Source organism: Onychostoma macrolepis, chromosome 07 (genome assembly GCF_012432095.1).
Source record: "Onychostoma macrolepis isolate SWU-2019 chromosome 07, ASM1243209v1, whole genome shotgun sequence".
In the NCBI taxonomy this organism is placed as follows: Eukaryota; Metazoa; Chordata; class Actinopteri; order Cypriniformes; family Cyprinidae; genus Onychostoma; species Onychostoma macrolepis.
The window spans coordinates 15371148-15388257 of record NC_081161.1 but is presented as its reverse complement, the minus strand read 5'-3'; positions in this window follow the sequence as shown (position 1 = coordinate 15388257).

Below are 17110 nucleotides of genomic sequence, written 5' to 3'. Positions count from 1 at the left end.
TATCCAAGCATGTTAACAGAAAGTTGAGTGGAAGGAAAAAGTGTGGAAGAAAAAGATGCACAACCAACCAAGAGAACCGCAGCCTTATGAGGATTGTCAAGCAAAATCCATTCAAGAATTTGGGTGAACTTCACAAGGAATGGACTGAGGCTGGGGTCAAGGCATCAAGAGCCACCACACACAGACGTGTCAAGGAATTTGGCTACAGTTGTCATATTCCTCTTGTTAAGCCACTCCTGAACCACAGACAACGTCAGAGGCGTCTTACCTGGGCTAAAGAGAAGAAGAACTGGACTGTTGCCCAGTGGTCCAAAGTCCTCTTTTCAGATGAGAGCAAGTTTTGTATTTCATTTGAAAACCAAAGTCACTGCACCCGTTTACCAAGAAATTTTGGAGCACTTCATGCTTCCTTCTGCTGACCAGCTTTTTAAAGATGCTGATTTCATTTTCCAGCAGGATTTGGCACCAAAAGTTGGTTAAATGACCATGGTGTTGGTGTGCTTGACTGGCCAGCAAACTCACCAGACCTGAAACCCTCAGAGAATCTATGGGGTATTGTCAAGAGGAAAATGAGAAACAAGAGACAGAAATGCAGATGAGCTGAAGGCCACTGTCAAAGAAACCCGGGCTTCCATACCACCTCAGCAGTGCCACAAATTGATCACCTCCATGCCACGCCGAATTGAGGCAGAAATTAAAGCAAAATGAATGAATGAATGAATGAGGCATTTATATAGCGCTTTAAAAAGGAGCCCCGACCAAGTATTGAGTACATATACAGTAAATGAACATACTTTCCAGAAGACCATTCACTAAATTCACTAAAAAAAATGTTTTTATTGGTCTTATGAAGTATTCTAATTTGTTGAGAATTGGTGGGTTTTTGTTAAATGTGAGCCAAAATCATCACAATTAAAAGAACCAAAGACTTGAACTACTTCAGTCTGTGTGCATTGAATTTATTTAATACACGAGTTTCACAATTTGAGTTGAATTGCTGAAATAAATTAACTTTTCCACGACATTCTAATTTATTGAGATGTGCCTGTAGATGTGTGCACACACTGTCAGAGCTGTGTGAGATCACTTCCCTCCTGCTTTTGTTGGGGTGGGTAGGGATGTTATTAATTTTTTTTTCTCCCATAGGTTTTAACATTCTAAAAGCTCTTTATTCCAAAGATACTACAAGCTAGTCTGTGTATTCAGTAGGCGTAATGTATTGTAAGTTGCTTCAGAGGTATTGCAAGTATTACGTTCAACAATAATAAAACAGTGCATTGACATAAAAAACGAAATTTACTTTTTAGTACTTCAGTACTTTTAAAAGTTTAAGTACTTTTACTTGTAATGGAGTAATATTTGACCAGCAGTATCTGTACTTTCACTCGAGTTGTGTACTTTGTCCGCCTCTGGTGAACCGTTTGAACATTTGAGGGCTCCTGATGTCAAACACATATAGATCTATTTATAACAATACTGAGAAAGGGAGAAAGAGAGAAAGATGGAGAAGGGAGGCCCTTTATGAGTCATATGCTTATTTTACTGTCTCCACCTCCATGCTGGTGTGTATAAATACCGTGGCCCCCTTGTAAAGAGCACGTGGACTCACTCTCCCTAAACACCACACAACCTGTGTGTAGCTGCTCTCTGACTCATACACACACAGGCTCTGGTTTATTCATCCGTTAAACGAACGTTCACTGATTCGGTTACATCCTGTCTGGTCGCCAGCGTTTTAATATTAAAGCGGTAATGTGTGTGTGTGTGTGTGTTCTGTGTGTGGGGGTGTATTTGCCGTTGGCTTGTCTAAAACGATGATATGACGTCTACAAATGCCTATGTGTGATTAACATTAGAGACACCCTGCAGTTTTTTCTCAGATTTTTTTTTAAATGTCAACCTTACACGTTTTTAAGAATATATCATTTAAAGTATGGACTGAAATTGTATATTAAATCAAATGAACTTGTTTAGAGCCCACACAAGTGACTCCTGCCCTACATATTCATTTAATAATTTGACTCTTGATAGTATGTTATGAGAAGACATCTATCTGTTAAATTATGACAATGGAAAGCTTATTTATTCAGCTTTCATATGATGTATAAATCTGGTTTTGTGGTCCAGGGTCACATATTGTCACATTGTGTGTGTTGTCGAGCAGGGAAACAAAGAGACGCGGAGACAAGGAATCTAACAATTAATACAATCTTTAATGAAGTGCTTCAGGAAACCATGAACTACAAACACATTGACAATATAAGAGGGAACACTGAGGAGAGGGAACACAGGACTTATAAATACTGGAAGATTAGGAAACTAAACACACAGGGCTGGGGACTAATTAACTCATAAACACTTAACGAGGACAGGAACTCCAAATATGGAAACAAGAGGAGGGGAAAAACACAAGACACGGAGACACAGTCTGACACATATAATGTTACAAACAATTCTAATTCAAAGAAATGCTGATCTTTTGACCTTTGAATTCTTTGATTCATCAAATATTTTAGAAAATGTTTAATGGTTTCCACAAAAATATTAAGCACTACAAATAATAATAATAATAATAATATGTTACTAGAAGGAGAGTTCTGAAGGATCATGTGATGTTGAAGACTGAAGTAAAGACTGTGAATTCAGTGTTGGCAATAAATAATATTTTAAAATATATTACAATAAATATATAAAAAATAAAAAAAAAGATAACTTTAAATTTTAACAATATTTTACAATTTTTTTTCCCAAATGCAGCTATCAAATATGCAGCTTTGGTGAGTATAAGAGACTTTTTCAATAACATAAAAAATCGACCGTAATTTTGAATGGTTTTAGCATATATTAACACAACACTAGCTATGAAATCATATCAAAAACACATTTTGTGTGTTGTTACTACTAACCATCATTTTAATATTATTATTAATAGTCATTTTTTTCTGTCCATTATGCAAACCCTTTGTAAACACCACAGTAATCATCAATAAAGGAGAAGCATAATTACCTTCAGCGAGTTGAGTGCTCACTAAACAATTCCAATTCATTCCAAGCATTTTGATTCAGTTTAAGTTGATATTTCCAAATATTTCTCATTTTTATGTAGGCTGTTGATTATATTGATGCATTGATACATCCATTTGCATGGGTAGTTATAATACTAATAGAAATCAAGCTGGTGCCCTTTACACACTGCACACCTCAACATTTGACCATGATCAAGTGCCTCATAATGTGACCTGAAATTGTATTTCAAACCAACTGAATTTCAAGCCTGTATTTAGTCTTATTAAGGTGGATCATTCCTGCTGAGTGATAACAGATTGTGTAATACATCCTTTCATCGTGCCAGCAAGTAAAAGTAGTACCTGTCAGAGAAAAAAATAAAATAAAAATGTGCTAAATTATTTTAGCTTGTTACTGGGGCAGTACCCTCATTTTTGTCCCTAATAGTACCATAAGAGTATGCATTACTATTTTAAGGGTACATATTAATACTCTAAGGTACTAATGTGCATACTTTAGGGGTAAAAAATGTACAAAGGTGTACTACCCCTAAAGGTACAATACTCTGACAGTGACATAAAATTTGAATGTTCTATAGGCTATTATAGATCAGTGGGTAGCTCTGATATGTTCTGAACTTCTGAATCTGTCTGTCTATCCATCCATCTGTTTGTCTGTAATTCTGTTTTACCACCTGGAGATGGTTTCTGTTTTTCCTTGAATAAAGGGATATATTTTTTATATCCATTAACATGTCTAAAAACTGAGGTGGGATTTGTCATACCCAGAAGCAGTCTGGTCTTTCTAGCCGAGGTTGGACAACCTGACAGCCCTCGTGCCCATTCTCCCTCTCACTGGTTCTCTGGCAGTGTGTCTCCCCAGAGACTCCAAAACATGGGTGCTTGGATTGCCAATGAGAGCATGAGGCTCCAATTCTTATTTCAGGTGTTGCTTTGAGGCGATGTGTGTGAGTTTGTTATTACAGGGGATTAGCCGGTGAGCTTGTGTGTTTGAGACTCACAAGTGTATGTGTGTGTGTGAAATAAACTCAGGGCCGTTTGCTGGTGTGATACGACAATATAAACTCTTCAATATAAAGGTGTTTCACGATGCCATAGAAGAGCCTTTTATGTATAAATGTTTCCATAAAGAACCTTTAACATCTGAAGAACCTTTCTGTTTCACAAAAGGCTCTTTGTGGCGAAAGAAGGCTCTTTAGATTATAAAAAGGTAAGAAAGAGATGGTTCTTTAAAGAACCTTTGACTGAATGGTTCTTCTATGGCATCTATGTGAAGCACCTTTATTTGTAAGAGTGTACTTCTAGATGACATGTGAACATAGTGCTTGATGATTTACATACATCGTGAATGAGTCACACAACATGTCAAGGGTTAGATTAGAAGAAGACTATCAAGACAATATGAAGTTAGATAGCTTAAAACAGAGAGACTGGTGGAGAAAAGAGATCTCCCCAGCTGTCATTGAAAGACAAACCTCTGCTCTTACTCAAGGACAATCAGTGGTGGATGATATGAACAGATGTGCATGCGTGTGTGTGGCAATGCATGTGCGCCTGAGTTAAGAATCCTACTCTATGTACTGTATGTACAGTGCCCTCCAAAAGTATTGGAACAGTAAAGACAAAATTGTTCTGTTGGCTGTGGAGTCAAGACATTTGCATATATGATTAAAAGATGAATATGAGACAAAACTACAGAATGTCACATTTTATTATTAGCCGTTTCAACACATACATGTTTTAGCAAATAGAAAGAACAGCACTTTTAGAGTTCATCCCACTCATTGATGTGAGCATAAGTATTGGGGCAGTTGAACATAAGGCAGATATAAAATATTAAAAGCTATTATTTAGTTGCAGATCCCTTGCACACTATAACTGCAGTGAGTCTGTGACCCATAGACATCACCAGACTCTTGGTCTCATCCTTTGAAATACTTTTCCCAGCCTTTAATGCAGCCAATTCCAATTGTTGCTTGTTTTGGGAGTTTCTGCCTTTACTCTCCTCTTCAGCTGGTGAAATTCATGTTCAATCGGATTTAAATCTGGAGATTGACTTGGGCAATCTAAGACTTTCCATTTCTTTGCCCTTATAAATTCCTTGACTGAACTGGCAGGGTGTTTTGGGTCATTGTCCTGATGCAATATGAAGCACTTCCCAATGAATCTGGTGGCATTTTCTTGAATATTGGTAGGCAAGATGGTTTTGTACCCTTCCAAATTCATTCTGCTACTGTCATCATACAGTAAGTCATCAGTAAAGTTGAGAGGGCCTGTTCCAGAGGCAGCCATACATGCCCATGCCATGACACCACCTCCACCATGCTTTACATATGAGGCTGTATGCTTGGGATCATTGCAGTTCCCTTTTTTTCTCCACATTTTTGCTTTCCCATCACTTCGATAAAGGTTCATCTTTGTCTCATCGGTCCATAAACACAGTCCCAAAACTCTTCTGGCTCACCTTTGTACTTTTTTGCAAACTCTAACCTTGCCCTTCTAATTTTGGAGCTGGTCAGAGGTTTGTATCTTGCTGTGTAGCATCTGTAATTCTGTCAAAGTCTCCTGAGGACAGTAAATTGTCAGAGCATCACCCCAGCTTTCTGGAAGTTGTTGGTGATTTTACAGACACGTCTTTTAGGGTTCATTTTCACAGCTTTTATGATTTGTCTGTCATCAACCTACTGTTGTTTTCTCAGCCGATCAGGTTGTTGTTGGTTGCTGGTGTCGCTGGTGGTTTCCAAACTCTTGATTTCTTCATGCCCTTTGTTTTTGCTATACAGGTGCTGGTCATATAATTAGAATATCATCAAAAAGTTTATTTATTTCACTAATTCCATTCAAAAAGTGAAACTTGTATATTATATCCATTCATTACACACAGACAAATATTTATTTCTTTTAATTTTGATGATTATAACTGACAACTAAGGAAAATCCCAAATTCAGTATCTCAGAAAATTTGAATATTGTGAAAGGGTTCAATATTGAAGACACCTGCTGCCACACTCTAATCAACTAATTAACTCAAAACACCTGCAAAGGCCTTTAAGTGGTCTCTCAGTCTAATTCTGTAGGCTACACAATCATGGGGAAGACTGCTGACTTGACAGTTGTCCAAAAGACGACCATTGACACGTTGCACAAGGAGGGCAAGACACAAAAGGTCATTGCAAAAGAGGCTGGCTGTTCAAAGAGCTCTGTGTCCAAGCACATTAATAGAGAGGCGAAGGGAAGGAAAAGATGTGGTAGAAAAAAGTGTACAATAGGAATAACCGCACCCTGGAGAGGATTGTGAAACAAAACCCATTCAAAAATGTGGGGGAGATTCACAAAGAGTGGACTGCAGCTGGAGTCAGTGCTTCAAGAACCACTACGCACAGACGTATGCAAGACATGGGTTTCAGCTGTCGCATTCCTTGTGTCAAGCCACTCTTGAACAACAGACAGCGTCAGAAGCGTCTCGCCTGGGCTAAAGACAAAAAGGACTGGACTGCTGCTGAGTGGTCCAAAGTTATGTTCTCTGATGAAAGTAAATTTTGCATTTCCTTTGGAAATCAGGGTCCCAGAGTCTGGAGGAAGAGAGGAGAGGCACACAATCCACGTTGCTTGAGGTCCAGTGTAAAGTTTCCACAGTCAGTGATGATTTGGGGTGCCATGTCATCTGCTGGTGTTGGTCCACTGTGTTTTCTGAGGTATAAGGTCAACGCAGCCGTATACCAGGAAGTTTTAGAGCACTTCATGCTTCCTGCTGATGATTAAACTTTATGGAGATGCAGATTTCATTTTCCAACAGGACTTGGCACCTGCACACAGTGCCAAAGCAACCAGTATCTGGTTTAAGGACCATGGTATCCCTGTTCTTAATTGGCCAGCAAACTCGCCTGACCTTCTATGGTACCTTCATAGAAAATCTATGGGGTATTGTGAAGAGGAAGATGCGATATTCCAGACCCAACAATGCAGAAGAGTTGAAGGCCACTATCAGAGCAACCTGGGCTCTCATAACACCTGAGCAGTGCCACAGACTGATCGACTCCATGCCACGCCGCATTGCTGCAGTAATTCAGGCAAAAGGAGCCCCAACTAAGTATTGAGTGCTGTACATGCTCATACTTTTCAGTTGGCCAAGATTTCTAAAAATCCTTTCTTTGTATTGGTCTTAAGTAATATTCTAATTTTCTGAGATACTGAATTTAATCATCAAAATTAAAAGAAATAAACATTTGAAATATATCAGTCTGTGTGTAATGAATGAATATAATATACAAGTTTCACTTTTTGAATGGAATTAGTGAAATAAATAAACTTTTTGATGATATTCTAATTATATGACCAGCACCTGTAGCTATAATTGACTTGCTCTTTTCTTTTAGCATCCAAATTGCTTGCTTTTCTCTCAAAGTCAGCTCCCTCATCTTCATCCTGGTTTGTGTGTGTCATCATCGAATGCAAGATTCAGAATGCAGAAGTAATGGGTATAACTGATACGACACATTCCCTGCTTTTAATATCTGAAGAATTAATGCAACAGGACACAGCTGATCACTTAGAAAGACCTGTGAGGCAACTGTTCCAATACTTATGCTCACATCAGATAGAGGGATGAAACTCTAAAAGTGCTGAACTTCTTAGCTGGTAAAACATCTATGTGTTGAATCACCCAATAATAAAATGTGACATTCTGTAGTTTTGTCTCATATTTATCTTTTAATCATATTTGTAAATGTCTTGACTCCACAGCCAACAGAGCAATTTTGTCTTTACTGTTCCAATACTTTTGGAGGGCAATGTATATCACTCACTTTAGCACGTTCCTTAGGGTCAAATAACCTCTCTCTTTCTCCACCCTCAGGTAAAGTTTCATCTCATTTAGTTAATTGCTGTCATCTCTGCTTTGTTAAGGATTTTGTACTACACACAAACATATTACACACACAAGCACACCCACACTGAACACTGCATACTAATGCTTTCAGCACACATAAACACACAAATAAATATACACAAGGTATCAAATATAATGTAACACGGAACTGATGGTTCAAGCAGCAGATTTCATCATGCTGGCTTCGGTAATGTCAATAGTTCAACCCTGGTATAGAATTATTATTTATTAATTTATTTTTATTTTTTTGCACAAAGCAGAAGAATACTGCTTGTAAATAATGTTGGGTTATACAATGATATTTACTAGCTGACATCTCTGAATTCAATAATGAAATGCCTTTAACTGAAAATTGAGTATTTAATCTTATCATTATACATTACTGACACTCTATCCTCCAATTTGATACTGTTAAGTGCTTTGACACAATCTGTATTGTTAAAAGTGCTATATAAATAAAGGTGACTTGACTTGACTAGCTAAGACTGATCTTAGATTTGTTTTTGTTTTTTTGCACAGATCCATTCAACCACACTATATAAAATGAGATTTTTGAAAGGTCAGCAGTAACAAAATAATGAAATAATAAATACATTTTTCAGAAAATTTCAGGAACAAATGGCACTGTGTCCTGATATGGTTTGGTGGTCTTGTCAGGAAGCAGAACTTGACAAAATATTTAAATTAAACAGGTACATTTACTCACCTGAGAAATCTTGGGACCTTCCTTATTAAAACACCCACATTGTATAGACTATATACAGACTGTGAGAAAACCTGCTCGGATAAAATACTCAAGTTTCTTTAATGCCATTCACAGCAGTTTACACATGGGGAGGTTTATGAAAGTGAGTTGGAATGAAAAGAATCACAGAGGAAAACGCATTGACCTTTTTTTGTGAGCATGTTCCTGACTCTTATGATTCACTTCTGCTGCCTTGGCAAACTGGGACAGACTGTCTATGACACACACATGCTACTTAAACACCTGCCTGGATTAGAGAGTACACTTCTCTCTGTCTCTATATACCAGCTATAGTGGCCCGATCTGTATGCGTCTCATTCTCTTTCATTCTATCAAAACCTCACTGTTACACTTACTAAGTTATCGAATAAAAAATTACGTACCTGAATTCTATGGTGCTGTTTCAAAACTTGGTGAGACGTCTTCAAGGCAGCAATTTTAAGCATCACAGACACACTTCAGATGTAAAGACAGTTATAAATGATAGACAGCATAATTATGCTTCTTTGTAAGACTACAATTTTGCCCAAATTCTAAGGCAGCATAAAAAACCCGGAAAATGCGGGAGAAATAACAAATATGCTGCATTCAAATACCAGAAAATATTCATTTTATCCAGTGTTCGTGTGTGTGTTAGATATATTTCTGTGCTAATTATAATATGTGACATGTTATCTAAGTATCATGCTGTTCACGTAGCAATATGCACCAACCTCTATTCAAATTAATTGGCTGCATCCAAAAACAGTACTTTCAGAAAAGGTACTTTTCAATTAGAAAAGGTCTTTTCAATTAGTAATCACTTTGTGACTGCTAAAAAAAAGTATGTCCTACATTTATCATTTTGTCAATGACATGTAATCTACAGTGTCAGTTGCTTAGCTTCGCTGCCTTTCAGGACTCCTCTCCCAAGGTCTCATGGGATATATGTCCATGAAATGTGCATTTCAGAATCTCACCAGAAGTATTAGGTCATCTGTGTACTTTTTGCCTGCTGTTTTATAAATACTGTGAATTGGGACATTCGGTTTTTGCCTACTGCCTGTATAGTGGCAAGTGGTGACTTCTTTGACCAGGTATGCAAAAATCTTAAGTTAGACAGCTCTATCTTTAACAAAGCACATAGAAAATACCTGAACCGGAAGCAGCGCAACCAGTTTTACAGAATACAGAAGTTTGTTATACATAACACTTATTTCCGGACAGCTTTTCTTGCACACGAAATAAGCCACATGCCAACAAAACAATGAGAATGCAGAACAATAATGATGATGATTCACAGCTATAGAGCATAGGGGCCAAAGCTGTTGTGGATCCGCTTACCTGAATCCCTCCATAATTGGCACAGATTCGCAGAAAATTACTACTGTTTGGCAAATAAATAATTTAGGGACAGTTGCATTCGTATTACCAACATTTTATTATGTAAGCCCTATGTTAAACCTCAAATGACAAGGCAAATTTATAGTAACGTTGATATTAAGCCAGCCAGCTGAACTCATTCTCTTAAATGACTATGTAGGCTGCTCAGTAGTTTCTTGCATAGAGTTCACTAGGTTTCTCCTTCCGTCTTTCTCAAATACAGATCTCCTTCTTTCTCTCTTTGTCTGTCTCCTACTCTTCACACCCACAAGCTGGGATAATAGCGCTGCGTCTGCAGCTTGGCAAGATGGAAAGTGTGCAGAGGGAAAGAGGAAGTGCTAAGAGATCGAGAGAGGGGGAGGGCGAGCAAGCGAGAGCATCTCCAGTGACATGATATTTAGCACAGCCAAAGATACCAGAGAGAAGAGGAGGTCACAAAACTGGATATGTTAATGAGAAGAGGAAGCCTGGAGCTTTTTAAAAGACCAAAATATCTGGTTACCAGTACGTGTTGTATTGTGACGCTGATGTCCTTTCCTAAAAAGCTAGTATTAAGTTATTTATATATGGAGAACCCAGAAAAACACTGTGATAGAGATCATAGTTCACAAGAAGAATCACACCAGGATTGAGTACAGAAATGGTAGTTGACGTTGATGCTGATGTCTATTTAAAGCAGATGTGAAACATTTGCAAATAAAAAGTGTTAAAAAATGAAATGTAAATAAGTTTATTACTAAAAACAATCTAAGAACTAGAACTGCAGTTGATATTTCTGTTTAAAAAAGACGAAAAACTGTAGCAGACTAGTTACATAAAAAAAAAAAAAAAAATATCAGTTGTGATTCTATATTTCCCAATAATATGTCTTAGTAAAATTGTATTTAAATGCTTAATTTTATGATCAAAGCTCTTTTGTGTGGGCAAAATTATAATGCAATGTAATTCAATCACGACTGAGAGACATACAAATAAATAATCCTAAAAAGCCTGATGTATCATATTTGATACTCGCATTTGATTTTTCTAAAATATTATTTATGGATAATCACATAAACCAGCTTACTGAACTTGCTTCAGTCCAACACGTGCTTTGGAATATTACAATATAAAAATTATTCTTAAATTTATACCACAACCTGAAGAGGGACATTTTTACATTTAAAATGCCTTTTACTTGCTACAAAAAAAAAAAAAAAAATGACAGAAGGCATGTAGTAGAGATTATACAACAGTTTTTTCATCAAAGTTTTTATCATTTTGATAATTTAGAGGTCTTGGAAATTTGCATTTCAAAAATGATACAGTAAACTTAATAGGGTTAACTCACAACGCAATCTATCCTCTACTGCTAACTCAATCTAGTAATGGCTAGCTTACATACTTCTTTTACCAATTGGAATATACCCTATACATAAAATTAAGTCTTGACCATCGCAAGAAATAAATGACAATATATACGCAGGACAGATAAAACAAACCATGCATTTGCACATTTGACTTTCTTTGTATGCGTAAGCTTTTTTCCCCTAAAAAAATATATTTTGTGTTTCACTGAAAGAAGAAAGTCGTATGTTTTGAATGACATGACAGTGAGTAAATGATGACAGAATTTTCATTTTTGGTTGAACTATCACTGTGACAGTCGTGATTTCCCTGGGCACTACTGATCTGTCAAGAGCTAGACACGAGAAAAAAAAAAAAAAAAAACTTATAGCAGCAGACAACTAGCCTATACTTTCTATATATTGAATTATAGTTTCACCAAACCAGTATAAACCATTCATGCTGATCTAAGTTGGTCTTTACAGCGGGATATTTAGTGCAGCCAAAGAAACTGGGAAGAAAAGCACATGGCAAGAGCAGAATGGATGAAAATAAAATGCTCAAATAAGAGTGAGGGAGTGCAAAGAAAACTGTGGAGAACAGAGAACAAACAGGAGAGAGTGAGAGAGTAAGGAGTGCTAATAAACACAGACTCTGATTGACTTGTGTGTTTTTAACGGGATGCTGCCCACGTCCGGTACCGTCACCCAGGCTTTGTTTTCACTCCGTCAAGCCTACTCTCCTCTCTTCTTCGCTCCGCTCGCTGGAGTGTCTCTGTACGTTCTGCTCTGCCTCTCCACCCCATCGCACATATGAATGATGGGGAGCTCAGAACATGTAACTAGGCCAAAAAAACTGGAGGATGAACAAAGGGACAAATTATATGCGAGACCTTATTTTCTGTTTTTGCATGATTCGTTTGAGCAGGAATGAAACCGGGGTCATGTGCATGAGAGCAGGTGTTATACTGTATGTGTTTGTATGAAAAGAGACAGAGCAATTAATAGGATGTTAGCTGGATGAATTTATAGAAAGACACAGAATGTAAATGTCTCAAATAAGAAAGAAAAAATCTTGTGAATGGTTTGATGTACAGAATGCAGTCATCATTTAGCCCACCCATCTTCATGTTACTACAAACCCATATGACTTTTGTTCATCTTCAGAACACAAAAAGCTATTTTAATAATCTTTCATCTATTTTTTTCTATCCATTAATAGTCCATGCAACCAAAATATTCACACAAGAAAATGTCCAAAAATACATTGTAAAAACAATCTGTATGAATCAAATTGGTTAAAGGGGTCGGATGACGTTGCCAAAAAGAACATTATTTTGTGTATTTGGTGTAATGCAATGTGTTTATGCGGTTTAAGGTTAAAAAAAACACATTATATTCCACATACCGTACATTATTGTTACTCCTCTAAGCACCGCCTTTCTGACACACGCCGATTTTTACAAAGCTCATCGTTCTGAGCATAGACATAATATACGTAGACGCCTCATAGACTGACGCTGCCTATTGGAGCTGACGTATCAGCGCGGCCGCCATCTTGGATGGGTCCCCAATGCGCCCCCCTTGCATTTATTTCTACTGAGGAAGGTGTATCCCCAACTACAATAATCATAACTCCCCGAATTTTTACCGGATTTTCACACGGTTTGGTTTGTTACAAACGGCAGAGATTTAGTTATGATACAGGATGCTGTCACACATTGAAAAATACGTGCTTTCATGCTAAAAGACTTTGTATTATGCTCTTTAACAAAGACATATGGTAGGCTATGGCATATTGATAAATGTATAAATTAATTAATTATTTGATTGTTCATTTGAATTTATTTCTCTCTCTCACTCACATACACACTCACATGACCCTTCTGTAACACATATACATACAAGCTCCCATATATACTGTATCAGCTCAGTACATTTTTTTTAAAGGCCTGGAAAAGTAAGCGTTATAATTCCAGGTCATTCCAGCATCTTACACTACCCTGTCAGGCTTGCAACTGGGGCTGGGGAGCTAAAACCCTTGAAAAAGAACTGTTTTGCACAGCTTCTTGCATATGCTGGCACTCTGTAACTCCAGGCTAGTTAATTTTGCGATGTGGTGCAGCCTTACTTTGTGAAATACAGACACCACAAATGACACAAGCATGAAATGATGGTTCTCAATTCCGAATTGGGTTTCTGCAATGTGCTCCCCAAGTAAGAACACATCCTCTGGCTCTGAACCAATCTCCGCCCGAACGAAACGGTTGACGAAGGACCCACTGACACGTTTTGTCGAATCACACGCTCTGCTGCTCTGACCACCTTCACCTTCCACGCGATCTGGTATCAATACTGCGCCGGTTATTGCAACCGTAAACTGCACAAAATACGGGCATAGTTGCTCGCTCTCCGTTGACTCCGGTGCTAGCATAGAGTGAGGAGACCTAACCAATATGGTGGCGACGCTGGATTACGTTCCAGCACGTCATGAGGCATCTACGTATATTATGTCTATGGTTCTGAGAAGCTAGGCGTGCTCTGATTGGTCAGCTATCCAGTGTGTTGTGATTGGCCGAATACCTCAAGCGTGAGACGGTAATGTTACGCCCCTTACCGTATTGTGATGCCGTGTCCCGGTGTTCTGCCGATTTGTGCTACCCTGTCAGATTTTGCTACCTCCCATTAAAACAGTAGATAGTACAATTTGACAACGAAAAATGCTACCTGTAAAATGATGGTTTATTAACGTCTACACTTACCCCAACCCTAAACCTACCCTTACAGTAATGCAGACACATTAAATATTGTTATTCAGCGTGAGAAAAAGGACGCAATATTGATGCGCGCATGCGCAGTAAGCCCTGGTAGGACAATCTGACAGGTAGGATAAAATGTCAGGACACCAGCGCGATGACACAAAAACAATAAAACCCATTACAAACGAGGCATTTGTTGCATCCAGTGGGGACATAATTACTGATTATAATGACTTATACTGTCTTTTTACACGTCGCGTTGCATCGCGCCGCATAAACATTACCATGTCTGCATATGTAATCGGAGAAACGACAAACAACAAACAACAAGCACTAACGGTACTCTACACGTAGTACACGCGTTTGAATAGTCAGTGGCAAATAATATGAAAACGTATTTACAGGCTGTGAGTCAGAAGCGCCGGACTGTCCTTGCAAAGTTGTAATTGCCCCACTTTATAGAAACAGTCTTTGAGCACAGCTGGCAGGCTACTCCCAGGTTCAAGAAATAGTCAACTGTTCTGAAACAGTGTTAACCACTGATTTCTAGTTGTGTCATCTCTTGGAAGCCCAAACAAAGTAGTTTCGCTTTCACAACGAAACACAGCATCTCCAGAACATGGCGCCAGCGGCAGCACAATACTACATCTTCCCACACCGTGATGTAGACATGTGGGGTGTGTTTGAACGAGCCGTTTTAGGGGGGTGTGGTCGAGTCTTAACTTTTATAAAGAATATCTCTTTGGTTTTGAGACTTTAGTCTTTGCAACTTCAGGGATCTTATCTATGCACAAACAGCTTGTAACGCTCCAAAAAGAAAGGAAAACTTGAAATCGCATCATATGACCCCTTTAATCCAAGTCTCCTGGACAGATGCAATCCGTTTATATGATGAACTGATTTAATGAAGGCTTTTATTCATATAAAAACATTGATCAACACACATACAAGTTAGGTCCATATACTGTATCTTTGGACACTGACACAATTTTCATAATTTTGGCTCTGTATGCCACCAGAATAGGATTAAAATGAAACAATTAAGATGAAATCGAAGTGCAGACTTTAAGCTTTAATTCAAGGGGTTGAACAAAATTAAAACATAAAATGCTTAGGAATTACAACAATTTTTATACTCAAAGTCAGATCAAACTATGGCAAAATGTTTGTTTTGGCTCTCTTGTAAAGTTGGTGAAATGTCACTTACGCCCTTCTGGTTCTCACCCCTTGAAACATAATAATAAATAAAATGTAAATAAATTGTTGAGAATCCTTTGCAGACAATGATTGTATTAAGCCTGGAACTCATGGACATCATCAAAGACTGGGTTTCCTCCTTTGTGATGCTTTGCCAGGCCTTTACTGCAGCTGACCTTAGTTGCTGTTTGTTTGTGGGTCTTTCTGTCTTTAGTTTTGTCTTTAACAAGTGAAATGCATGCTCAATTGGGTTGAAATCGGCAGATTGACTTAGCCATTGCAGAATATTCAGCTTTTTTACCTTCTTTTACCTAACTCCTGGATTGTTTTTGTTGTATGTTTTGGGTCATCATCCATTTGTACTATGAAGCGCCACCCAATCAGCTTTGCTGCATTTGACTGAATCTGGGCAGGCAGTATATCCCTATAAACACTTATATATACAGAATTCTTCTGGCTGCTTCTCTCTTCTGTCTTGTCATCACTAAACACCAGTAACGCTCCGGTTACTCACGTAACCTCGGTTCCCTGAGATAAGGGAACGAGCGTTGCGTTGTCATTGACGACTGCTTTGGGGGGAAACTCCTGTTTACTCTGTTACTGAAGCCAGATTGGTTAACGTTTGTGTAACTGCACAAACCATTGGCGCTTGATTGCTATATAAGTCAGCGCAGAGAGCAATTTCATCAGAATCAACGACTGAAGCAACAGCCATCCATTTGCGTGCAGCTACAGCACGGCCAGTTACGCAACGCTCGTTCCCTTATCCCCTATCGAAAGGTAACTCCCGTTGCGTCGTCATTGACGACTGCTTTGGGGAACGCATCCAGTAACGGCGTGCTATAAGCAGAATCAGAACTGAGCCTGCTCCGCGAGCTCAGCTCAGGCACACTCAGTGAGGGCCCCGTGAGTCGAGCTATAAGAGACCCGAGTGGGATCTGGGGTCTGCTTGTTATAAGCCTTTCCCGCCCGAAGGGGGGGGGAAAAAGCCTCTACTATACAATGTGATAGCCTTTGCTTTGTGACCAGCAGCCCTTTAGAGCAGCCTCCAAAGCACACAAAGAGCTGTTCTGACTGTCTAAATGACTTACAACGCTCAAAGTACACTCGCATTGCCAGGACTGGGCATAGCAAGTTAGGCCCCTGATCACCATCCGTTCCGGGGAGGGCTAGAAGGGAGATAACCTGGGCTCTGAACGGAGTTGTGAGCACCTTCGGTACATAGCCGCTGCGCGGCTGAAGAACGACCTTACAGTCGTTGGGTCTGAACTCAAGACAGGAAGCACTGACAGACAGGGCTTGCAAGTCACCCACTCGCTTGACGGACGCTAGGGCCAAAAGCAGAGCGGTTTAGAGCATCATGACCCTTAAGCCAGCTGTTTGAAGCGGCTCAAAGGCCCAAGGACTATAGACAAGTCCCAGGTCGGTACAGTCTAGGATTTAGCCGCCGAGTGCCTCTAAGGAACTTAACAACCAACTCATTTCTGCCAATAGTCCGGCCAGCCTCGGGAGCGTGATTCGCCAAGATGGCTGCCATATAGACCTTGAACGTGGAAGGGGTGCGCTCCTTGTCCAGCAGCTCTTGTAAAAAATTTGCACGTGGGACACGTCACATGAAATCTGATCCTGATTACGTGCTGAACACCAGTCACTGAAGACTGACCACTTAAGGGCATAGAGGCGCCGTGTGGACAGAACTCTAGCCTCTAAAATGGTATTAGTGACTCTCGTTGGGAGTTGATCAGACTCCCGTCGAGCGGCCAGACATGAAGGCTCCATAGTTCCGGCTGGGGATGCCAAATCTTGTC